This window comes from Triticum dicoccoides, chromosome 1B (genome assembly GCF_002162155.2).
Source record: "Triticum dicoccoides isolate Atlit2015 ecotype Zavitan chromosome 1B, WEW_v2.0, whole genome shotgun sequence".
Taxonomy (NCBI): Eukaryota; Viridiplantae; Streptophyta; class Magnoliopsida; order Poales; family Poaceae; genus Triticum; species Triticum dicoccoides.
The window spans coordinates 302049995-302073353 of NC_041381.1; positions in this window are offsets into that span (position 1 = coordinate 302049995).

Consider the following 23359-nt stretch of genomic DNA (forward strand, 5'->3'; position numbering starts at 1 on the left):
TTCTTTAATTCATGATAAATGTTTATTATTCATGCTAGAATTGTATTAACCGGAAACTTAGTACATGTGTGAATACATAGACAAAACTTATAGTCCCTAGTATGCCTCTACTTGACTAGCTCGTTAATCAAAGATGGTTATGTTTCCTAACCATAGGCATGTGTTGTCATTTGATGAACGGGGTCACATCATTAGGAGAATGATGTGATGTACATGACCCATCAGTTAGCTTAGAATTATGATAATGTCACTTTCATTGCTACTGCTTTCTTCATGACTTATACAAGTTCCTCATACTATGAGATTATGCAACTCCCGAATACCGGAGGAACACTTTGTGTCCTACAAAACGTCACAACATAAAAGGGTGATTATAAAGGTTCTCTACAGGTGTCTCCGAAGGTGTTTGTTGGGTTGGCATATATCAAGATTAGGATTTGTCACTCCGTGTTTCGGAGAGGTATCTCTGGGCCCTCTCGGTAATACTCATCACTATTAGCCTTGCAAGCATTGTTACTAATGAGTTAGTTGCAGGTTGAAGTATTACAAAACGAGTAAAGAGACTTGCCGGTAACAAGATTGAACTAGGTATAATGATACCGACGATCGAATCTCGGGCAAGTAACATACCGATGACAAAGGGAACAACGTATGTTGTTATGCGGTTTGAATGATAAAGATCTTCGTAAAATATGTAGGAACCATTATGAGCATCCGCGTTCAGCTATTGGTTATTGACTGGAGACGTGTCTCGGTCATGTCTACATAGTTCTCGGACCTGTAGGGTCCGCACGCTTAACGTTCGATGGCAATTGGTATTATGAGTTTATTTGATATGATGTACCGAAGTTTGTTCGGAGTCCCGGATTAGATCACGGACATGACGAGGAGTCTCAAAATGGTCGAGACATAAAGATTCATATATTGGAAGGTTGCATTTGGACATCAGAATGGTTCCGAGTGGTTCGGGCATTTTTTTGGAGTATCGAGAGGTTACCGACCCCCCCCCCACCGGGAGAAGTTATGGGCCTTATGGGCATCAGAGGGAAGCACACCACCCAGAAGGGGCTGGTGCGCCCCCCTTTGGGCAGGAGGCCGAATTGGACTTGGGAAGGGAGCGCCACCCCCTTTCCTTCTCCTACTCCCTCTCCTTCCCCTTTTCCCCCTTGGTAGAAGGAAAAATAGGTGGGGCCGAATCCTACTAGGACTGGAGTCCTAGTAGGACTCCCCTCTCCCTGGCGCGCCCCTTGTTGGCCGGCCTCCTCCTCCCCTCCTTTATATACGGGGGCAGGGGGCACCCCAAAGACACAACAGACAATTTCTTAGCCGTGTGAAGTGCTCCCCTCCACAGTTTTACACCTCGGTCATATCGTCGTAGTGCTTAGGCGAAGCCCTGTGCAGGTAACTTCATCATCACCGTCACCATGCCGTCGTGCTGACAGAACTCTCCCTCGGCCTCAGCTGGATCTATAGTTCGAGGGACGTCACCGAGCTGAACATGTGTAGATCGCGGAGGTGTCGTGCGTTCGGTACTTGATCGGTCGGATCATGAAGACGTACGACTACATCAACCGTGTTTTCATAATGCTTCCGCTTTTGGTCTACGACGGTGCGTGTACACACTCTCCCCTCTTGTTGTTATGCATCACCTAAATAGATCTTGCGTGATCGTTGGAATTTTTTTGAAATTACCACGTTCCCCAACAGTGGTATCAGAGACAGGTCTATGCGTAGATGTTATATGCACGAGTAGAACATATAAGAGTTGTGGGCGATAATAGTCATACTGCTTGCCAGCATGTCATACTTTGATTCAGCGGTATTGTTGAATGAAGCGGCTTAGACCGACATTACACGTACGCTTCCGCGAGACTGGTTCTACTGACGTGCTTTGCACATAGGTGGCTGGTGAGTGCCTGTTTCTCCAACTTCAGTTGAATCGAGTGTGGCTACGCTTGGTCCTTGTTGAAGGTTAAAACAGCACACTTGACGAAAAATCGTTGTGGTTTTGATGCGTAGGTAAGAATGGTTCTTACTAGAAGCCCGTAGCAGCCACGTAAAACTTGCAACAACAAAGTAGAGGACGTCTAACTTGTTTTTGCAGGGCTTGCTGTGATGTGATATGGTCAAGCATGATATGATATAAATTGTTGTATGAGATGATCATGTTTTTTTACAAAGTTATCGGCAACTGGCAGGAGCCATATGGTTGTCGCTTTATTGTATGCAATGCAATTGCCATGTAATTGTTTTACTTTATCACTAAGCGGTAGCGATAGTCGTAGGAACAATAGTTGGCGAGACGGCAACAATGCTACGATGGAGATCAAGGTGTCGCGCTGGTGATGATGGAGATCATGACGATGCTTCGGTGATGGAGATCATGAGCACAAGATGATGATGGCCATATCATGTCGCATATTTTGATTGCATGTGATGTTTATCCTTTATGCATCTTATTTTTCTTAGTATGGTGGTAGCATTATAAGATGATCCCTTACTAAATTTCAAGGTATAAGTGTTCTCCCTGAGTATGCATCGTTGCTACACTTCGTCGTGCCGAGACACCATGTGATGATCGGGTGTTATAAGCTCTACGTTCACATACAATGGGTGCAAGCCAGTTTTGCACATGCAGAATACTCGGGTTAAACTTGACGAGCCTAGCATATGCAGATATGGCCTCGGAACACTGAGACCGAAAGGTCGAGCGTGAATCATATAGTAGATATGATCAACATAGTGATGTTCACCATTGAAAACTACTCCATCTCACGTGATGATCAGACATGGTTTAGTTGATTTGGATCACATGATCACTTAGATGATTAGAGGGATGTCTATCTAAGTGGGAGTTCTTAAGTAATATGATTAATTGAACTTTAGTTTATCATGAACTTAGTCCTGATAGTATTTTGCAAATTATGTTGTAGATCAATAGCTCGCGTTATAGCCTCCCTATGTTTTTTATATGTTCCTAGAGAAAACTAAGTTGAAAGATGATAGTAGCAATGATGTGGACTGGGTCCGTGATCTGAGGTTTATCCTCATTGCTGCAAAGAAGAATTATGTCCTTGATGCACCGCTAGGTGATAGCCTATTGCAGGAGAAGATACAAACGTTATGAACGTTTGCCTAGCTCAGTGTGATGACTACTTGATAGTTTAGTGCACCATGCTTTACGGCTTAGAACCGGGACTTCAAAAACATTTTCGAAACATTACAGAGCATATGAGATGTTCCAAGAGCTGAAATTGGTATTTCACACTCATGACCATGTCAAGAGGTATGAGACCTCTGACAAGTACTTTGCCTAAAAGATGGAGGAGAATTGCTCAACTAGTGAGCATGTGCTCGGAATGTCTGGGTACTACAATCACTTGAATCAAGTAGGAGTTAATCTTCCAGATAAGATAGTGATTGACAAAATTCTCTAGTTACCATCACCAAGTTACTGAAACTTCGTGATGAACTATTGTATGCAAGGGATGACGAAAATGATTCCCGAGCTCTTCGTGATGCTGAAATCGATGAAGGTAGAAATCAAGAAAAATCATCAAGTGTTGATGATTAAACCAGACCACTAGTTTCAAAAAAAGGGCAAAGGGAAAGAATGGGAACTTCAAAGAAGAATGACAAGCAAGTTGTCACTCCCGTGAAGAAGCACAAACCTAGACCTAAGCCTGAAACTGAGTGCTTCTACTGCAAAGGAAATGGTCACTGGAAGCGGAAATGCCCTGAATATTTGGTGGATAAGAAGGATGGCAAAGTGAACAAGGGTATATTTGATATACAGGTTATTGATGTGTACCTTACTAGTGTTTATAGTAGCCCCTGAGTACTTGATACTTGTTCGGTTGCTAAGATTAGTATCTCGAAACAGGAGTTACAGAATAAACAGAGACTAGTTGAGGGTGAGGTGATGATGTGTGTTTGAAGTGGTTCCAAGATTGATATGATCATCATCGCACACTCCCTATACTTTCCAGATTAGTGTCGAACCTAAATAAACGTTATTTGGTGTTTGCGTTGAGCATAAATATGATAAGATCATGTTTATTGTGATACGATTATTCATCTAAGAGAGAGAATAAATTGTTATTCTGTTTACATAAATAAAACCTTCTATGGTCATACACCCAATGTTGATGGTTTATTGAATCTTGATCGTAGTAAAACACATATTCATAATATTGATGCCAAAAGATGCAAAGTTGATAATGATAATGCTACATATTTTTGGCACTGCCGTTTGGGTCATATCAGTGTAAAGCGCATGAAGAAACTCCATAAAGATGGATTTTTGGAATCACTTGATCATGAATCATTTGATGCTTGCAAACCGTGCCTTATGGGCAAGATGACTAAAACTCCGTTCTTCGGAATAGTAGAACGAGCTAGTGACTTATTGGAAATAATACATACCGATGTATGCGGTCCAGTGAGTGTTGATGCTCATGGCGGGTATCATTATTTTCTGACCTTCACAGATGATTTGAGCAGATATGGCTATATCAACTTAATGAAACACAAGTCTGACACATTTGAAAAGTTCAAGGAATTTCAGAGTGAAGTGGAGAATCATCGTAACAAGAAAATGAAGTTTCTACAATCTGATCATAGAGGAGAATATTTGAGTTACGAGTTTGGCCTTCATTTAAAACAATGTGGAATAGTTTCACAGCTCACGCCACATGTAACACCATAGCGTAATGGTGTGTCCGAACGTCATAATCGCACTTTATTGGATATGGTGTGATCTATGATGTCTCTTACCAGGTTACCACTATTGTTTTGTAGTTATGCATTAGAGACAACTATATTCACGTTAAACAGGGCACCATCAAAATCCGTTGAGACGATGCCTTATGGAACTATGGTTTGTCAAGAAACCAAATTTGTTATTTCTTAAAGTTTGGGGCTGCGATGCTTATGTGAAAAAGCTTCAACCTAATAAGCTCGAAGCCAAATCAGAGAACTGCATCTTCATAGGATACCCAAAGGAAACTGTTGGGTACACCTTCTATCACAGATCCGAAGGCAAGATATTCATTGCTAAGAATGGATCCTTTCTAGAGAAGGAGTTTCTCTCGAAAGAAGTGAGTGGGAGGAAAGTAGAGCTTGATGAGGTAACTGTACCTTCTCCCAAATTGGAAAGTAGTTCATCACAAAAATCAGTTCTAGTGATTCCTACACCAATTAGTGAGGACGCTAATGATGATGATCATGAAACTTCAGATCAAGTTACTATAGAACCTCATAGGTTTTCCAGAGTATGGTCCGCACCATAGTGGTACGGTAATCCTATTCTGAAAGTCATGCTACTAGACCATGATGAACCTACGAACTATGAGGAAGCGATGATGAGCCCAGATTCCGCCAAATGGCTTGAGGCCATGAAATCTGAGATGGGATCCATGTATGAGAACAAAGTGTGGACTTTGGTGGACTTGCCCGATGGTCGGCAAGCCATATTAAATAAATGGATCTTCAAGAGGAAGACGGACACTGATAGTAGTGTTACTATCTACAAAGCTCGACTTGTCGCAAAAGGTTTTTGACAAGTTCAAGGTGTTGACTACAATGAGATTTTCTCAACTGTAGCGATGCTTAAATCCGTCCGGATCATGTTAGCAGTTGCCATATTTTATGAAATTTGGCAAATGGATGCCAAAACTACATTCCTTAAATGGATATTTCTTAAAGAAGAGTTGTATATGATACAACCAGAAGGTTTTGTCAATCCTAAAGGTACTAACAAGGTGTGCAAGCTCCAGCGATCCATCTATGGACTGGTGCAAGCATCTCGGAGTTGGAATATACGCCTTGATGAGTTGATCAAAGCATATAGTTTTATACAGACTTGGAATGAAGCCTGTATTTACAATAAAGTGACCGGGAGCTCTATAGCATTTCTAATATTATATGTGGATGACATATTGTTGATTAGAAATAATATAGAATTTCTGGATAGCATAAAGGGATACTTGAATAAGAGTTTTTCAATGAAAGACCTTGGTGAAGCTGCTTACATATTGGGCATCAAGATCTATAGAGATAGATCAAGACGCTTAATTGGACTTTCACAAAGCACATACCTTGGTAAAGTTTTGAAGAAGTTCAAAATGGATCGGTCAAAGAAAGGGTTCTTGCCTGTATTACAAGGTGTAAAGTTGAGTAAGACTCAAAGCCCGACCACGGCAGAAAATAGAAAGAGAATGAAAGTCATTCCCTATGCCACAATCATAGGTTCTATAAAGTATGTTGTGCTATGTACCAGACCTATTGTGTACCCTGCCCTGAGTTTGGCAAGGGAGTACAATTTTGATGTAGTAGTAGATCACTGGACAGCGGTCAAGATTATCGTTAGTGAGAACTAAGGAAATATTTCTCGGTTATGGAGGTGATAAAAGAGCTCGTCATAAAGAGTTACATCGATGCAAGCTTTTACACCGATCCAGATGACTCTAAGTCTCAATCTGGATACATATTGAAAGTGGGAGCAATTATCTAGAGTAGCTCTGTGCAGAGCGTTGTAGACATAGAATATTTGCAAAATACATAAGGCTCTGAACGTGACAGACCCGTTGACTAAATTCTCTCACGAGCAAAACATGATCACACCTTAGTACTCTTTGGGTGTTAATCACATAGCAATGTGAACTAGATTATTGACTCTAGTAAACCCTTTGGGCGTTGGTCACATGACGATGTGTACTATGGGTGCTCATCACATACAGATGTGAATATTGGTGATAAATCACATGGTGATGTGAACTAGATTATTGACTCTAGTGCAAGTGTGAGACTAAAGAAAATATGCCCTAGAGGCAATAATAAAAATAATATTTATTTCCTTAATTCATGATAAATGTTCAGTATTCATGCTAGAATTGTATTAACCGGAAACTTAGTACATGTGTGAATACATAGACAAAACTTATAGTCCCTAGTATGCCTCTACTTGACTAGCTCGTTAATCAAAGATGGTTATGTTTCCTAACCATAGACATGTGTTGTCATTTGATGAATGGGATCACATCATTAGGAGAATGATGTGATGGACATGTCCCATCCGTTAGCTTAGCATTATGATCGTGTAAGTTTCATTGCTACTGCTTTCTTCATGACTTATACAAGTTCCTCATACTATGAGATTATGCAACTCCCGAATATCGGAGGAACACTTTGTGTGCTACCAAAAATCCAATGTAAAAGGGTGATTATAAAGGTGCTCTACAGGTGTCTACGAAGGTGTTTGTTGGGTTGGCATATATCGGGATTAGGATTTGTCACTCCGTGTTTCGGAGAGGTATCTCTGGGCCCTCTTGGGAATACTCATCACTATAAGCCTTGCAAGCATTGTAACTAATGAGTTAGTTGCAGGATGAAGTATTACGGAACGAGTAAAGAGACTTGTCGGTAACGAGATTGAACTAGGTATAATGATACCGACCATCGAATCTCGGGCAAGTAACATACCGATGACAAAGGGAACAACGTATGTTGTTATGCGGTTTGACTGATAAAGATCTTCGTAGAATATGTAGGAACCAATATGAGCATCCACGTTCGGCTATTGGTTATTGACTGGAGACGTGTCTCGGTCATGTCTACATAGTTCTCGGACCTGTAGGGTCCGCACGCTTAACGTTCGATGACGATTGGTATTATGAGTTTATGTGATATGATGTAGCAAAGTTTGTTCGGAGTCCCAGATGAGATCACGGACGTGGCGAGGAGTCTCAAAATGGTCGAGACATAAAGATTCATATGTTGGAAGGTTGCATTTGGACATCGGAATAGTTCCGAGTGGTTCAGGCATTTTTTTGGAGTACCGGGAGGTTACCGGAACCCCCCGGGAGAAGTTATGGGCCTTATGGGCCATAAGAGGGAAGCACACCAGCCCACAAGGGGCTGATGCGCCCCCCTTTGGACAGGAGGCCGAATTGGACTTGGGAAGGGTCGCCGCCTCCCTTTCCTTCTCCTACTCCCTCTCCTTCCCCTTTTCCCCCTCCGGTAGAAGGAAAAAAAGGCGGGGCCGAATCATACTAGGACTGGAGTCCTAGTAGGACTCCCCTCTCCCTGGCGCGCCCCTTGTTGGCCGGCCTTCTCCTCCACTCATTTATATACAGGGGCAGGGGGCACCCCAAAGACGCAACAGACAATCTCTTAGCCCTGTGCGGTGCCCCCTCCACAGTTTTACACCTCGGTCATATCGTCATAGTGCTTAGGTGAAGCCCTGTGCCGGTAACTTGATCATCACCGTCACTATGCCGTTGTGCTGACGGAACTCTCCCTCGGCCTCAGCTGGATCTAGAGTTCGAGGAACGTCACCGAGCTGAACGTGTGCAGATCACGGAGGTGTCGTGCGTTCGGTACTTGATCGGTCGGATCATGAAGACGTACGACTACATCAACCGCATTGTCATAACGCTTCCGCTTTTGGTCTACGAGGGTACGTGGACACACTCTCCCCTCTCGTTTCTATGCATCACCTAGATAGATCTTGCGTGATAGTAGGAATTTTTTTGAAATTACCACATTCCCCAACAGCCATTGAGTCAATGCTTTGACCGTTAACTCTGACTAGTGGGGCCGCGCTGGACTGTGTCGCCTGTTAGACCTGACAAGTGGGGCGGCCTTGGATGGTGGCGCTGTTCGACCGGCCGTGGTTTCATTGGACTGTTGGGCCATTGCATGAAATGTCTGCGCGTGCCGCCATGATAGAAGCCTGCAATGCATGCACGACGTATACAGCTAGCCTGCTATACATGCACGTGGCTAGCCTGCCTGCATGCACCGATGCGTGCCGACCGAGCCGCTTTCGTGCATGCCAGCCACCACGGATGCAACGACGGTCGCTGCCTGCATGCGTCGATGCTTGTCTCCTCGATTTAGAACATTGTTTGATGCTTTTTGATCCACTCGCATCTACACCTGTTTTGCTATGACAAATAAATTGAACAATATTTTTTTATTGTTTTTGGCTGCATGACTAGGTGGCTACATATCTTAATTTTTTGTGGCTTCCTCAACATAGTGGTGGCTTGTGTAGCTATGCATGCACTAGGTGCTTACGAACAAAGCGAGCTCTCTCAAAAAACAATCAAAATTCAAGAAAAAGTACAAACTAGCAAGAACTTAATAATAGGATAGATTGAAAACTTAATAGTAGAACTTAATAACATAACATAGATAGGTCCAACATGCCCAGAGCACGATCATATAGTTCAATTACAACTTAATAACATAACATAGATTCAAAAAAGAAGAAAAAAAGAGGGTTCTAAACCCTAGCCAGCGCCTTCTCCACCTCGCTTCTCCTTGCTCCTCCTCCACCTCGCTCCTCCAGGCGCCCTTCACTGCTCCTCCGGGGTTATGTCGATGGGGTACGTCAGAGTGTGCATGCGCGACGCGGTGGGGAAGATGTTGCTGTACTCCGTGAAGATGTTGTGGGTGGTGAAAGCGATGAACTTGCAGCCACACCAAAACACGCGGCCGGGGAGGTAGAAGGCATCGAAAGGGTTGGTGAAGTGGGCAATGATAGCAACCATCACCCCATTTCGGATGACCTCCTTGACGTGGAACATCATTGGAGATCCCCATGGGAGGTGGCGGTAGCCGGCCGCGAGGAAGAACTTGGTGAAGCCCCTTGCGGTCCTCCACCTTGACATCGCCCACACACGTAGTGTATGCTCAATGTACACGTCGGCAAGGTAGAGCCTCTCCGACAAGGTGGATGGGAAGCAGTAGGTTGGTCCAGTGTACTGCATGGTCAAAGACGATGGGGTCGAAGAACAAGAAGGGCAGATGGCAGAGGATGGGAGATAGATGAGGTATGTGAGAGGAAGAAGAAGATAATGGGTGGCTTAAATAGCCATAGTTCGACATGTTATTTCACCGTGGCAGTAATGGGATCAAATGTGAACTAGCTCATTTTCACACCCACCGCGGCATCGGGAACTCAAAACAAGGGTCAAGCAAAAAAAAACAGAGCCAATGCGACGGCCCAACCAGACTTGGTTTCATTTTGAGCCCAATAACTACGTTTTTTGCGGAGTCAATGGTGGGCGAGCACAACCAATGGGAGAATATCTCGCGGATCGCCCCATGATCCAACAATACGGAGCCGTCCATTTGATCCAACGGCGCGGAGCCTGCACGCAGCCAGCCCTTCTAGAAGACCACATCTGATGGCTGTCGCTTGGCGCTAGTGTATGATCGGGCGGCTGATGTTCGGAGCTAGGGTTAGGCGTAACCCCGCGGGGTTTAGAGGGGTTTTGAGCTGGTCAACGGGGTTATCTAGGCTTTGACTGATCATAACAATTTTTCTAAAAAAATAGAAAAAATGAAACCTTCGCCATTCATCGTTTTATAAGAGACACTAACGAGGAAAAAAATACTAAACTTGATATACGATTTTTTTTTTAAAACCTAGGTGGCACGATCGAGGTCAAATGAGCAGCATTAATTTAAAAAAAAATCAAAAAAATCAAAATCTGCGCACAATGTTGTCTTATGTGACGTGTTACCAACCAAAAATCATAAACTTATTCTATAGACATTTTCATGAAAAAACCTTCACATATATGAGCTATCACGTACAACGTTGCAGAGAGTTCAAGGAGAGGTGGTAGGGTTCCCTTAGGTTTTTGAAAATTTAAAAAAATCAAAAAAATTCACCAAAGCTTGATTCAAAATGAATAAGGAGGATCTTGACTTAGTTTTCCATTTTCATATTTTAAACGTGTCTTTAATGGTTTTTTATTAAAGCATAATTTTTTCAAAAAAATGTAAAAATATGAAGATTAATTCAATAAATAGTGAGACTTCGAATCTACACTATATAGATTGAATATGTGTTAATAAAAAAATATTTGACTCATTTGGAGTAGGTCCAAAAAAACTTGATTACAAATGGAGATCATTTGGAGCACATATCTCATGACTATAAGTTTTACCACGCAAAAGAGATCGGATTGATCACCTAACATTTATAGTAGTTCATCAAACTTTGCAACATCACACCACAGGGCAATGGACTTCAAGTGTTGATTCAAAGTCAAATTTTGCGTCAAACTGAAATTGGAATATTTGATCTGTTATTGGAATATATATTTGATCTGCTATCGGAATACTTGATCAAATGATGGACTATCTTCATTCAAATGTTATTTTTTCTCTGTTATTGGAATATTTGATCAAATGATGGACTATTTGTTCTTTTTGCTTATTCTTTGCAGCATGTCTGACTTGTGAAGCAACACTGAAGCAGCATGTGTGATCATTGCAACACCTAAACTCATAGCTCACAACATCTAAACAGAACATACCGTGCACCACAAGCAAATTTAAGGGCAGACAAATATAGATAGAATAATACATTACTACCATAGATCACACACAAGGTTCAGATACCACCACACAAAGTTTACCAAACAACCACATTCAGTTTACCAAAAGTAAAAGATAAAGATAAAACATCATCACATCATCACATCACACTAGAGTCAGGGCCTTCATGAGGGCAGCATGCTGCCCCCTGATCTTGTAGTCCTCCCCGTGAATCGCTACATCCTCTGCATGATACATAAGGTGATCGAAGCGGCCATCCTTTGGCTTTGGCTTGGTGGTGCAGTAGGGGCAGTACCATTTCTTGATCTTGCGGTTGTAGAAGGAAGCAACTTCCTTAGCCTTGATCTTCTCTACCTCCTTCGCTGTGAAGGACGCGACATTGCCGTTATAAACATCTTCTCGAGAATCATATTGCACACATGAATAATACATTATAGATTCATATACACCATGTCAAAGGAACTAAATGAACAATCTAAATTTTAAGTAGGCTTACCTCATATTCTTCATCGTGACTATACTCTGGATCGTATGGGTCGAACCCAGTAAGGCCCAGCTTCCTCTTACTCCCCACAGAATCATTCTCCTGAATATACAATTACATCCATTACTAGTAAATACAGAAGCCAACTGATAATTTAGATATGCACACATGATAAATTGATCATATTATCCATACTATGATCCTATTTGCATTTTCCATTGTCATGCACACGCATTGAGCAACAAAGCTCATATAACTACATATTATGGACAAATTTATATATTGGTGAATCAAGTAAGTTCTTAATCAATTAATAGGTACATCAAAATTAATGCATTCCATTTGGGCATATGACATTCAAAACACAAATCTATGTAGCATTCAAAAACAAATCTAAGCATACATGTCTGTAGCATTCAAAACCCCAATCTGAGTAGCATTCAAAAACAAATCTAATAATCACATGTAGCATTTAAGCACAGAGATCCCTATCCCTCATTAAGATCTGTCTAGCATTTTTGTAATGAATGTAATCCAAAAAAACCCCATACAAAAGACCCCCATCCCCCCCATATAGAAAACCCCATCCCTCAAACCAACTACTCTAACCATTTCTACTACCTTACGAATCACAATCCAACCAATGAAACTAGGGACTAACTCTACCATCTAAATAGGGTCCTAAATATTGCAACTAGGGTACAAGCAAATGGAAGTACCTCCTGTACCACCTTCTCCTTGCCAGGCTGCGCATCTGGATGGACTGCACCGCTCGACGCTGTCACCTTCAGCTCCGGCAGCGCCGAGGCGGAGCCTGCCACCTCCTTCTCCACATCCATAGCCGCGACAGCGGTTGCGAGTTTCCCCGCACCATCGTGGACGCCACCTACGTCCTGCACTGCATCTATCGCACCCGCGCTGCAGATCTCCAGCCGCTGCGCCGGCGTCGCCACGAGCGTCCGCCATCAATATGAGGGAGGCGATGAAGGTGAGGAAGAGGATGCGTGGGGGAGAGCGAGACGGTGCGGTGGAGGAGAGACACGGTGGGGGAGAGGGAGACGATGCGGCAGGAAGGGGATTTGGGGGGAAATGGTAGGGGCGAGGTGGTTCCCCCTCTTATGGATGGGACTTTTCTGGCATGTTCCATGGACATGTGCTACCCCACGACCGCGGTCAGTTGCATGAACGCCTATGCAGCCCCACTAGTCAGAGTTAACGGTCAAGCCATTGACACGACGTCAACGTCTAGTTTGCCCATTTGTGAGAGTTTCAGCCAAGGGAGTGGGGAAAAGTGAGCAAAAGTTGAGAGTGTGGGGATGGAGTGAGTACAACTAAGGAACCAGGGGCACAATTGTAAAAATCCCTAATTTAATTGGCATGTGTGATCTCAAGTACTTAGTCAAATATGTGTAGCAACATGGGCTGTGCGTGTAACTGTAGTAGTGGTATCCTCATCAGACCAAGACCGGCCCTGGTCACTGGATGCGATGGTCGTTAGAGGCATGGCTGCAAGACACCGCCGTCCCAAGGTGGCGATGCGGTGCAGATTTGGAAGCATGTATCGCATGGGGAGGGAACACCCAGCGGCGATGCATCCTGGTTGTTGGGCGGCGGCGTGTTGTGAACGGCCCCCTAGATGCGGCATGGTTCTTGGGTGGTGCGACGCATTGTGGTTATCAGGCAGCGGCAACGCGTGGAGAACGGACTCTCGGCGCGGCGTGGTTCTTGGGTAGTGGGGGCCTGGCCTGGTTATCGGGCTGTGGCGGCGGGTGGGGAACGGACTCCTGGCGTGATCTATTCTAGGAACACTCTATTTTGGACCATAAACTATTTTACGGTATAACCAAAAACGATTTTGCGGTACAAAATTTTACGGGATCCGCTGGAGATGCACTTATCCTCTCGGTTACAATGGCTGGAAACAAGACAAGGGAGGCGGTCGATGCAGCATTGTAACTGGTAGGTGTAGATTTTTCGTTTCCGTGCCGGAGATTCCCATAATTATATTTATATGACAAATGTTTTCTACCACTAGTGATAGTTACCACTACTTGCATTTTGTATTCTGTATGTAGTATCTGTCAAAATCGAGAGTATGTACGTATAGTACGTGCACTGGTACGCGTTGGTGCTATAAAAACGGGTTTTAACCCCTTTCTGCGATGGCATTTGTAACCGTCGCCTAGTGAGTGATGGCGATAGGGGGTTCTTCCCACACGATCCAAAAACCGTCGGGGATACGCCCTCCTGGCACACACGCTCGGCAAAATGAGGTCGTGTGCGACCGGCGAGAGCTCAAATACGGAAATACGTACAGTAGAGCTAAAAAATACAATTATATAGGAGAAATTGTTTCCGGTCGCAAGTACATCCCACACAGTCAGTCCCCGCTAAACGTTTCCGTTTGTATGTACATTCCACGCAGTCGCTCCAAGGAAAACGTTTCCGTTCACAGGTACATCACACACAATTTTCCCCGTTAAATCGTTTGTGATAGCGTTGCCATTGCACACGATATTAATAATTTTATCGTTTGCGTTACTGAATGCTCACACATGGTGCGTAGAAGAAACTGTGTGTTAAAGGCTATCCATCACACACAGTTTTTATGTGGTAAACATTTGCGCAAGGTGGCCTAACGCAAACAGTTTTCAAGAGAACGTCGTGTGTGATTGTTCATTGATCCAACACGGTTTATTCCTAGAAACTATGTGCGTTTCCTAAGGTCATAGCCCATGGCATTTTCTGAATAACCGTTTGCAATAGCAAAACCCAATTAGCAGGCTAATTGCCCTATTATTAATAATCCATTTATTAATCTAATTGGCATTCATATTAAGCACACAATATATTTCATTTCCATATTAAGGAAGCAGGATTTCATAATTGAAATACATCAGAGTACAACATGATATAGCTTCAGCACTCATCTACCCCATTACACAACTGCACCAGCACCAAGTTTCACATGCAACATGTAGAACCTTTCGAAACTAGCATCATAGACGGTATATAGACAGATGCATCTCATCTGGAAAACTGCTGAAGCAGAAGGCGAATATTGAGCCTTCATTCATGTTGAAGGTCTTTGCAACTTTAGGCCAGTGCCTGTGGATGATTGACCGTCCGTCCTTCATCCTCTTCAGGAACACTTCAATATTGAACCATGGGCGTTGTATGAAAACCTTCCTCACCTCCTGACCATATAGGTGGTTTGAGAGGTAATCATCAGTGAACTGCTTTGGAAAGGCCTGAAAACAAGGATGTGCATAAATATCTTCTCTATATTGGAAATGGGGCAAAGGAATAAAAAAGGCAAGGTATAATAGTTAGTACCATCTTGTATTGAACTAATGTCTTCTTCATTGTGCATACAAAGATCTTGTTGTTTTTGTCGCTAATTTCTTTATCCTAACAATCTTTCTGAGTTTATTTACTTGATTGATATTCATGGACAACTCATTTCCCCATATGCAAAAAGGGTCGAATAGTGGGTCAAAACCTCTGACAGCAGGACCTACATGTGCAAGACCAAATTGTTTAAAACCTAAATATTAGAATGGTTCCTGCAATTGCACAACAATGTGCTATTAGACAATGGACCATGCACGTGCTAACTGATGGATTCATGTACCTAGGGTAGGGTCATAGGCCTGACCTAGATGTCCTACCCAAGGACACCCTTAGAAGAGATCACCTTCCAGTCGACCAAGGAGGAACCCACTCGACTGACTAGAAGGACTCGACCATGGAGACTCACTCGACCATGAAGATACACTCGACCACCAGAAGGTCAGAAGGCACTCTGTACTGCAACGGCCTGTAATTGAATAGACTTAATGATAGTTAAGGCACTTTATGTGGGGCGTTACCAATAACGCCCCAGACTTAATGTACTTTAACCCCTTCGTTATGTGGGTTGGCAGGGGTCCTGGTGCACTCTATATAAGCCACCCCCCTCCATAGGCAGAGGGGTTCGCACTCTTGTAACACCTATACACATAATCCACTCGACCGCCTCAGGGCTCCGAGACGTAGGGCTTTTACTTCCTCCGAGAAGGGCCTGAACTCGTACATCGCTTGTGTTTACGACCTCTCCATAGCTAGGACCTTGCCTCTCCATACCTACCCCCACTCTACTGTCAGACTTAGAACCACGACAGTTGGCGCCCACCTTGGGGCCGGTGTTTTAGCGATTTGTGGAGAAGTTGCGGTTTTTCCGAGTACTTTCATCATGATGACTGCTGGAGTTTTGGTCGAGGGGCGCAAGATCCGTCTCGGCGCTCTCACCTTTGTCGCCGACGACTCCGCGTGGCTCCAGGAGGCTCCACTCGACATTGATGCGCTCCCCGTCCGCGGTGCGACGCATTTTCGCGCATGTGTCCGCGGTGTTCTGCTGCGGCAACCGTCGACCCCGTATCGGTCGACTCCTTTATCGGCCACCCGCCCGGTCTCCCACCAGCGCAAGCGCTCTGGTCGGTCGAGGCTCCAGCGATGGGTGAAGCACGCGGTGGCTCGCCAGACAGCCACCGCCCAGGTCGCGACAATTGAGCCCGACGAGTCTCTCTACGGCCTGTTCGATCTGTCGACTGGCTCCATAGAGACTGCATCCGAATGCGATGGCAGTGATCCGGCGGCGGAAATTCTCATGGTCGACGGGCCCCGCAGTCCTCCCGGCTTCGCCCATGGGGGCGGAGCGGGCGGTGGAGGTGACCCCGCACAAGACCACGAAGAGTACCAGCCCGAGACACTCGACTCTCTGTAGAGAGAAGAGCTTCGCCGCAGGAACATGGATGCCCTGCATACTCCCATCGCGGGAGAAACCCCCGAGGCTCGCGCCTTGGAGGAAGCACGTTTGGCCAATGTGGCTGAATGCGCTCGTCTGGAGAACCTTCAGCGAGCACTCGACGAGCGCGCGCGGCAACGAGTCCCCGAAGCCAGCCGACGTCGACTCTTCCCGCCGACTCAGGTATACCGCACGCCAATTCAGAATTTAGCAGCTGCAACCCGTATAGCAGAGTCCATCCAGCCTTCACAGTCGGAAGCTGGGAGAGGCTTGATGCAGATCAGAGATTTACTCCGAGCAGCAGGAGACCAGAACTCAGCCGTGTCGCAGTCGCGCAACAGAATTCACAGTCGATCCGTCGCTGCGAATACGGTTCAGTCGGCTCACAGTCCCAGATCGCCTCCGCGGCGGGAAGGGCGCGACAACCAGAGATCAGTATGGAGACCGACACGACCGGGATGACAGGCGTCGAGTGCCCGTTTCCCCTCCGAGGGAAGGGTCTCACGCTCCTCGGCGACAGGACGACGGGCGTCAGTTCAGTACGGGGCGAAGAGTTCCGGTCGACCCCAGAGAACCAGGCTTCTACGCGCGATCCATTATCGTGCAGGGCTTGGTCGACCGGAACAGAGCCCATTGAGGTGGACCCGAGAGAGATGCACCCACGAGCAGTCGAGTGCATGTTTCTGGTCCAGAGTGTTTTAGCAGGGCTATCAGAGCCGCAGTGATTCCTCCCAATTTCAGGTTGGCAACAGGAGTCAGCAAATTCACTGGGGAGTCCAAGCCTGAAACTTGGCTTGAAGATTACCGAGTGGCTGTTCAGATTGGTGGTGGGAATGACGAGGTGGCCATGAAGCATTTGCCCCTCATGTTGGAAGGTTCTGCCATGGCATGGCTGAATCAGTTACCTCCTAGCAGTATTTACACTTGGAAAGATTTGTCCCGAGTGTTCGTCAGAACTTTTGAAGAAACTTGCAAGCGACCGGCTGGTTTGACAGAGCTGCAAGTCTGTGTGCAGAAGACCAATGAGACTCTCCGAGAGTACATTCAGAGGTGGATCACTCTGCACCATACTGTGGAAAATGTATCTGATCATCAGGCAGTTTGCGCCTTCAAAGATGGCGTCAAGAACAGAGAATTGAGTCTGAAGTTCGGTCGAACCGGGGACATGACCCTGAGTCGAATGATGGAGATTGCTACCAAGTACGCCAACGGCAAGGAAGAGGATCGACTCCGAAGCGGCAAGTACAAGCCAAGTCAGTCGGAGAAGGGAAATTCCAGTCGGAAACAGAAGCGGAAAGCCGAGCCAGCAGCTCCTGGAGAGGCCCTGGCCGTGACTCAGGGGAAATTCAAGGGGAAGCCAAAAGGATCCTGGAATCCTAAGAAAGTAAAGGATAAAGAAGGAAACGACGTGATGGATATGCCATGCCATATCCACACGAAGAAAGATGAAGAGGGCAACATCATTTACCCAAAGCACACCACTCGCCAGTGTCGACTCCTGATCCAGCAGTTTCAGGGAAAACAGTCTAAGGACAAGGAGAAGGAGTCAGACAAGGACGGAGACAAAGAGGACAGTGAGGAAGGATATCCACATGTCAACTCCACTCTGATGATCTTCGCAGACGTGGAAAGCAAGAGTCGACTGAAAGTCATTAACCGTGAGGTGGACATGGTTGCCCCAGCAAAAGCAAGTTATCTGAGATGGTCCCAAACACCCATCACATTCGACCAATCTGATCACCCGACTCACATTGCCACCCCTGGGAGGCAAGCTTTGGTGGTCGATCCAGTTGTTGAAGGCACTCGACTGACGAAAGTGCTGATGGACGGTGGTAGTGGGCTGAACTTGTTGTATGCAGACACACTGAAAGGAATGGGCATCCCGATGTCCCGACTGAGCACTAGCAACATGAGTTTCCACGGAGTCATACCACGGAAGAAAGCCGAGTCACTCGGCCAAATAGCTCTGGACGTGGTTTTTGGTGATTCTAAGCATTTTCGCAAGGAAAAGTTGACCTTTGAGGTTGTGGATTTTCAGAGTGCGTACCACGCCATTTTGGGGAGGCCAGCCTACGCACGTTTCATGGCTCGACCATGTTACGTGTACCTCAAACTGAAAATGCCAGGTCCCAAAGGAGTGATCACTGTCACCGGCGATCGGAAAAAGGCAGAAGAGTGCTTTCAGAAGGGCTCGAAGATTGCCGATTCTCAAGTCACAGCGGTTGAATTCGACGAGTACAAGCAAAATGCAGATCCGAGTGATTTGTTGAGATCCAAGAAACCCGCCACAGAATCTGCATTTCAGTCGTCTGGTGAGACGAAGCCTGTTCACATTCACCCGACCGACCCCAATGCAGCACCGACCCACATCTCCACAACACTCGACCCGAAATAGGAAGAAGCGCTCATCCAGTTCCTCCGTGAGAACTGGGACATTTTTGCATGGAAGCCAGCTGACATGCCAGGTGTTCCCAGGGGACTGGCTGAGCATCGCCTCAGAGTCGACAAGTCCGCAAAACCAGTCAAAGAGCATCTTCGGCGGTCCGCCGTGCAGAAGAGAAAGGCTATTGGTGAGGAAGTGGCTCGACTGTTGGCGGCAGGATTTATCCGAGAGATATACCACTCCGAGTGGCTCGCTAATGTCGTCATGGTTCCCAAGAAGGACAAATCACTCCGCATGTGCATTGACTTCAAGCACATTAATCGGGCCTGCCCAAAAGATCATTTTCCTCTTCCTCGCATAGATCAAATTGTTGACTCGACCGCGGGATGTGAGAGATTGTCTTTTCTAGACGCATATTCCGGGTATCATCAGATCCGTCTGTATGGACCCGACGAAATAAAAACAGCTTTCATCACTCCATTCGGGTGCTTCTGCTATATCACCATGCCATTCGGCCTCAAAAATGCCGGAGCCACATTTATGCGAATGATTCAGAAGTGTCTTCTCACTCAAATCAGTCGGAATGTGGAAGCGTATATGGATGATATCGTCGTCAAGTCGCGAAAGGGTTCCGACCTGCTTGCTGACCTCGCCGAAACATTTGCCAACCTCAGAAGGTATGATATCAAGCTCAATCCGTCAAAGTGCACATTCGGAGTTCCTGGTGGAAAGTTACTCGGTTTTCTCGTTTCCGAGCGAGGGATCGATGCTAATCCAGAGAAGATCGGCACTATCCTCCGAATGAAACGCCCTGTGCGAGTGCACGATGTCCAGAAGCTTACTGGATGCTTGGCCGCATTAAGTCGATTCATCTCACGACTCGGTGAAAAGGCATTGCCTCTTTACCGACTGATGAAGAAGGCCGACAAGTTCGAGTGGACTCCAGAAGCTGATGCAGCGTTTGCCGAGCTAAAAGCTCTGCTCTCCACCCAGCCGGTGCTTGCTGCTCCAATAAGCAAAGAGCCTCTATTGCTCTATATCGCAGCCACAGGACAAGTCGTCGGTACAGTGCTTACGGTCGAGCGGGAAGAGGAAGGAAAAGCCTTCAAAGTTCAGCGCCCGGTGTATTATTTGTCTGAAGTCTTGACTCCATCCAAGCAGAGATATCCTCACTATCAGAAGCTTGTGTATGGAATATACATGACCACGAAGAAGGTTGCTCATTATTTCTCTGATCATTCTATCACAGTCGTCAGCGACGCTCCTCTATCAGAGATTCTGCACAACAGAGACGCAACCGGTCGAGTGGCGAAATGGGCGATTGAACTTCTTCCCCTTGATATCAAATTTGAGGCAAAGAAAGCCATTAAGTCCCAGGCAATAGCAGATTTCCTTGCCGAGTGGATTGAACAACAGCAGCCGACTGAGGTTCACTCGGAGCATTGGACCATGTTCTTTGACGGCTCTAAAATGCTGAATGGTTCCGGTGCTGGGGTTGTTCTGGTTTCCCCCAGAGGAGATAAGCTTAGGTATGTGCTCCAGATTCACTTTGATTCCTCAAACAATGAGGTAGAATACGAGGCCCTTTTATATGGATTGCGCATGGCCATCTCACTCGGCGTCCGTCGCCTGATGGTCTATGGCGATTCAGATTTAGTGGTCAACCAGGTGATGAAGGAGTGGGACGTGAGAAGCCCAGCAATGACTGGATACTGAAATGCAGTGAGGAAGCTGGAAAAGAAGTTCGAGGGGTTAGAGCTCCATCACATCCCTCGACTGAAAAACCAGGCAGCTGATGATCTGGCAAAGATAGGTTCCAAACGAGAAGCCATTCCGAGTGGTGTGTTTTTGGAGCATATACACACTCCGTCTGTCAAAGAAGATCCTTTCACAGAAGAAGCTCCACAGCCCAAGAGTGCCACAGATCCGACTGAGGTTGAGGTCCCAGTAGTGGTCGACTTGGTCATGGAGATTTTGCTGGTCACTCCCGATTGGACAATTTCCTATATTGCATATATCCTAAGAAAAGAGCTCCCAGAGGACGAGGAAGAGGCTCGGCAGATCGTCCGTCGATCCAAAGCCTTTACCGTTATCAAGGGTCAGTTGTATAGAGAAAGCCCGACTGGAGTTGGTCAAAAATGCATAACGCCAGAAGAAGGTCGAGTCATACTCAATGATATCCACTTGGGGACCTGTGGTCACCATGCGTCCTCTCGGACCATTGTAGCCAAAGCATACCGAGCCGGATTTTACTGGCCGAGGGCGAATGAGATGGCGAAGGAAATAGTGGACAAGTGCGAAGGATGTCAGTTCTACTCCAATATGTCACACAAGCCTGCGTCGGCTCTGAAGACCATTCCACTTGTCTGGCCTTTCGCAGTATGGGGGTTGGACATGGTCAGTCCCTTACGAACAGGTCGGAGCGGTTTCACGCATGTGCTGGTAGCAGTCGACAAGTTCACCAAGTGGATTGAGGCTAAACCAATCAAGAATCTTGACGCTGGTACTGCTGTTTCCTTCATCATGGAGCTGACATTTAGATATGGAGTCCCGCACAGCATTATCATGGATAATGGGTCGAATTTTGACTCGGAAGAATTCAAGGATTTCTGCAACGCTCAAGGCACACGAGTCGACTACGCTTCCGTCGCCCATCCACAGTCGAATGGACAGGCAGAACGAGACAATGGCTTAATCCTCAAGGGTTTGAAGCCCCGACTGATGCGCGATCTCAAGCATGCGGCTGGAGCATGGGTCGACGAACTCCCTTCAGTGCTTTGGGGATTGCGGACCACACCCAATCGGTCGACCGGGAGAACTCCATTTTTCTTGGTCTATGGAGCTGAAGCAGTCTTGCCGAGTGATCTTCTTCACAACGCTCCCCGAATTGAACTCTACAACGAAGCAGAAGCTGGGCAAGCGCGTCAGGACGCAGTCGACCTTCTAGAGGAAGAAAGGGAGATGGCTCTGATCCGCTCGACCATCTACCAACAAGACTTGCATCGCCTTTACGCCAGAAATGTGAGAGGTCGAGCCTTCCAGGAAGGAGATCCAGTTCTCCGAGTGGATCAGCAGAAACAACATAAGCTCGCTCCCTCCTGGGAAGGACCTTTCATTGTCACCAAGGTTCTCCACAATGGGGCATACCGTCTTTATAACGTCGAGCACAATATCGAAGAGCCCCGAGCTTGGAATGCGGACCTGCTCCGCCCATTTTACACTTAAAGTTTTTCACTCGGATGAGTTGTAATAAAGTACTTCTGTAGTTCATGGATTTCAAAATAATAGTGTCATAATTCCTTCATAATTTTTGTCACTTTTTATTTTTGTCCAGCAAAATTTTCCCCCAGTGGGTGGCTTAGCCGCGAATCCGTTTCGCCTAAGTTTGTAAAAATCCTACCGAGTGGTAAGCCAGACTTCCACTCGGGGGCTTAGCCGCGAATCCGTTTCGCCTAAGTTATAAAAATCCTACCGAGTGGTAAGCCAGACTTCCACTCGGGGGCTTAGCTGCAGTCCAAGAACTCGCCTAAGTTGTAAAAATCCTACCGAGTGGTAAACCAGATTTCCACTCGGAGGCTTAGCTGCAGCCCAGTGCTCGCCTAAGTTATAAAAAATCCTACCGAGTGGTAAACCAGATTTCCACTCGGAGGCTTAGCTGCAGTCCAAGTACTCGCCTAAGTTCAGTATGCGCTCGCAAGGAGGACGAGGTGCAGGTCGACTGCGACCCTCTCCTCCGAGCTACGCCATAAGTACAATGTGTCCTCGCAAGGAGGACGAGGTGCAGGTCGACTGCGACCCTCTCCTCCGAGCTACGCCATAAGTACAATGTGCGCTCGCAAGGAAGACGAGGTGCAGGTCGACTGCAACCCTCTCTTCTGAGCTTCGCCACAAATACAACGTAAAAATCCTACCGAGTGAAGAGCAACCCTCTCACTCGGGGGGCTTAGCTGCAGCCCAGTGCTCGCCTAAGGTATAAAAATCCTACCGAGTGAAGAGCAACCCTCTCACTCGGGGGCTTAGTTGCAGCCCAGTGCTCGCCTAAGGTATAAAAATCCTACCGAGTGAAGAGCAACCCTCTCACTCGGGGGCTTAGCTGCAGCCCAGTGCTCGCCTAAGGTATAAAAATCCTACCGAGTGAAGAGCAACCCTCTCACTCGGGGGCTTAGCTGCAGCCCAGTGCTCGCCTAAGGTATAAAAATCCTACCGAGTGAAGAGCAAACCTCTCTCTCGGGGGCTTAGCTGCAGCCCAGCGCTCGCCTAAGTTATAAGTCGACTGCAGTGGGCATCCTGCTGTGAACCTGCAAAGGACATTTCGAGCCAAAAGCAATCATATTCAAGCATTAAATCC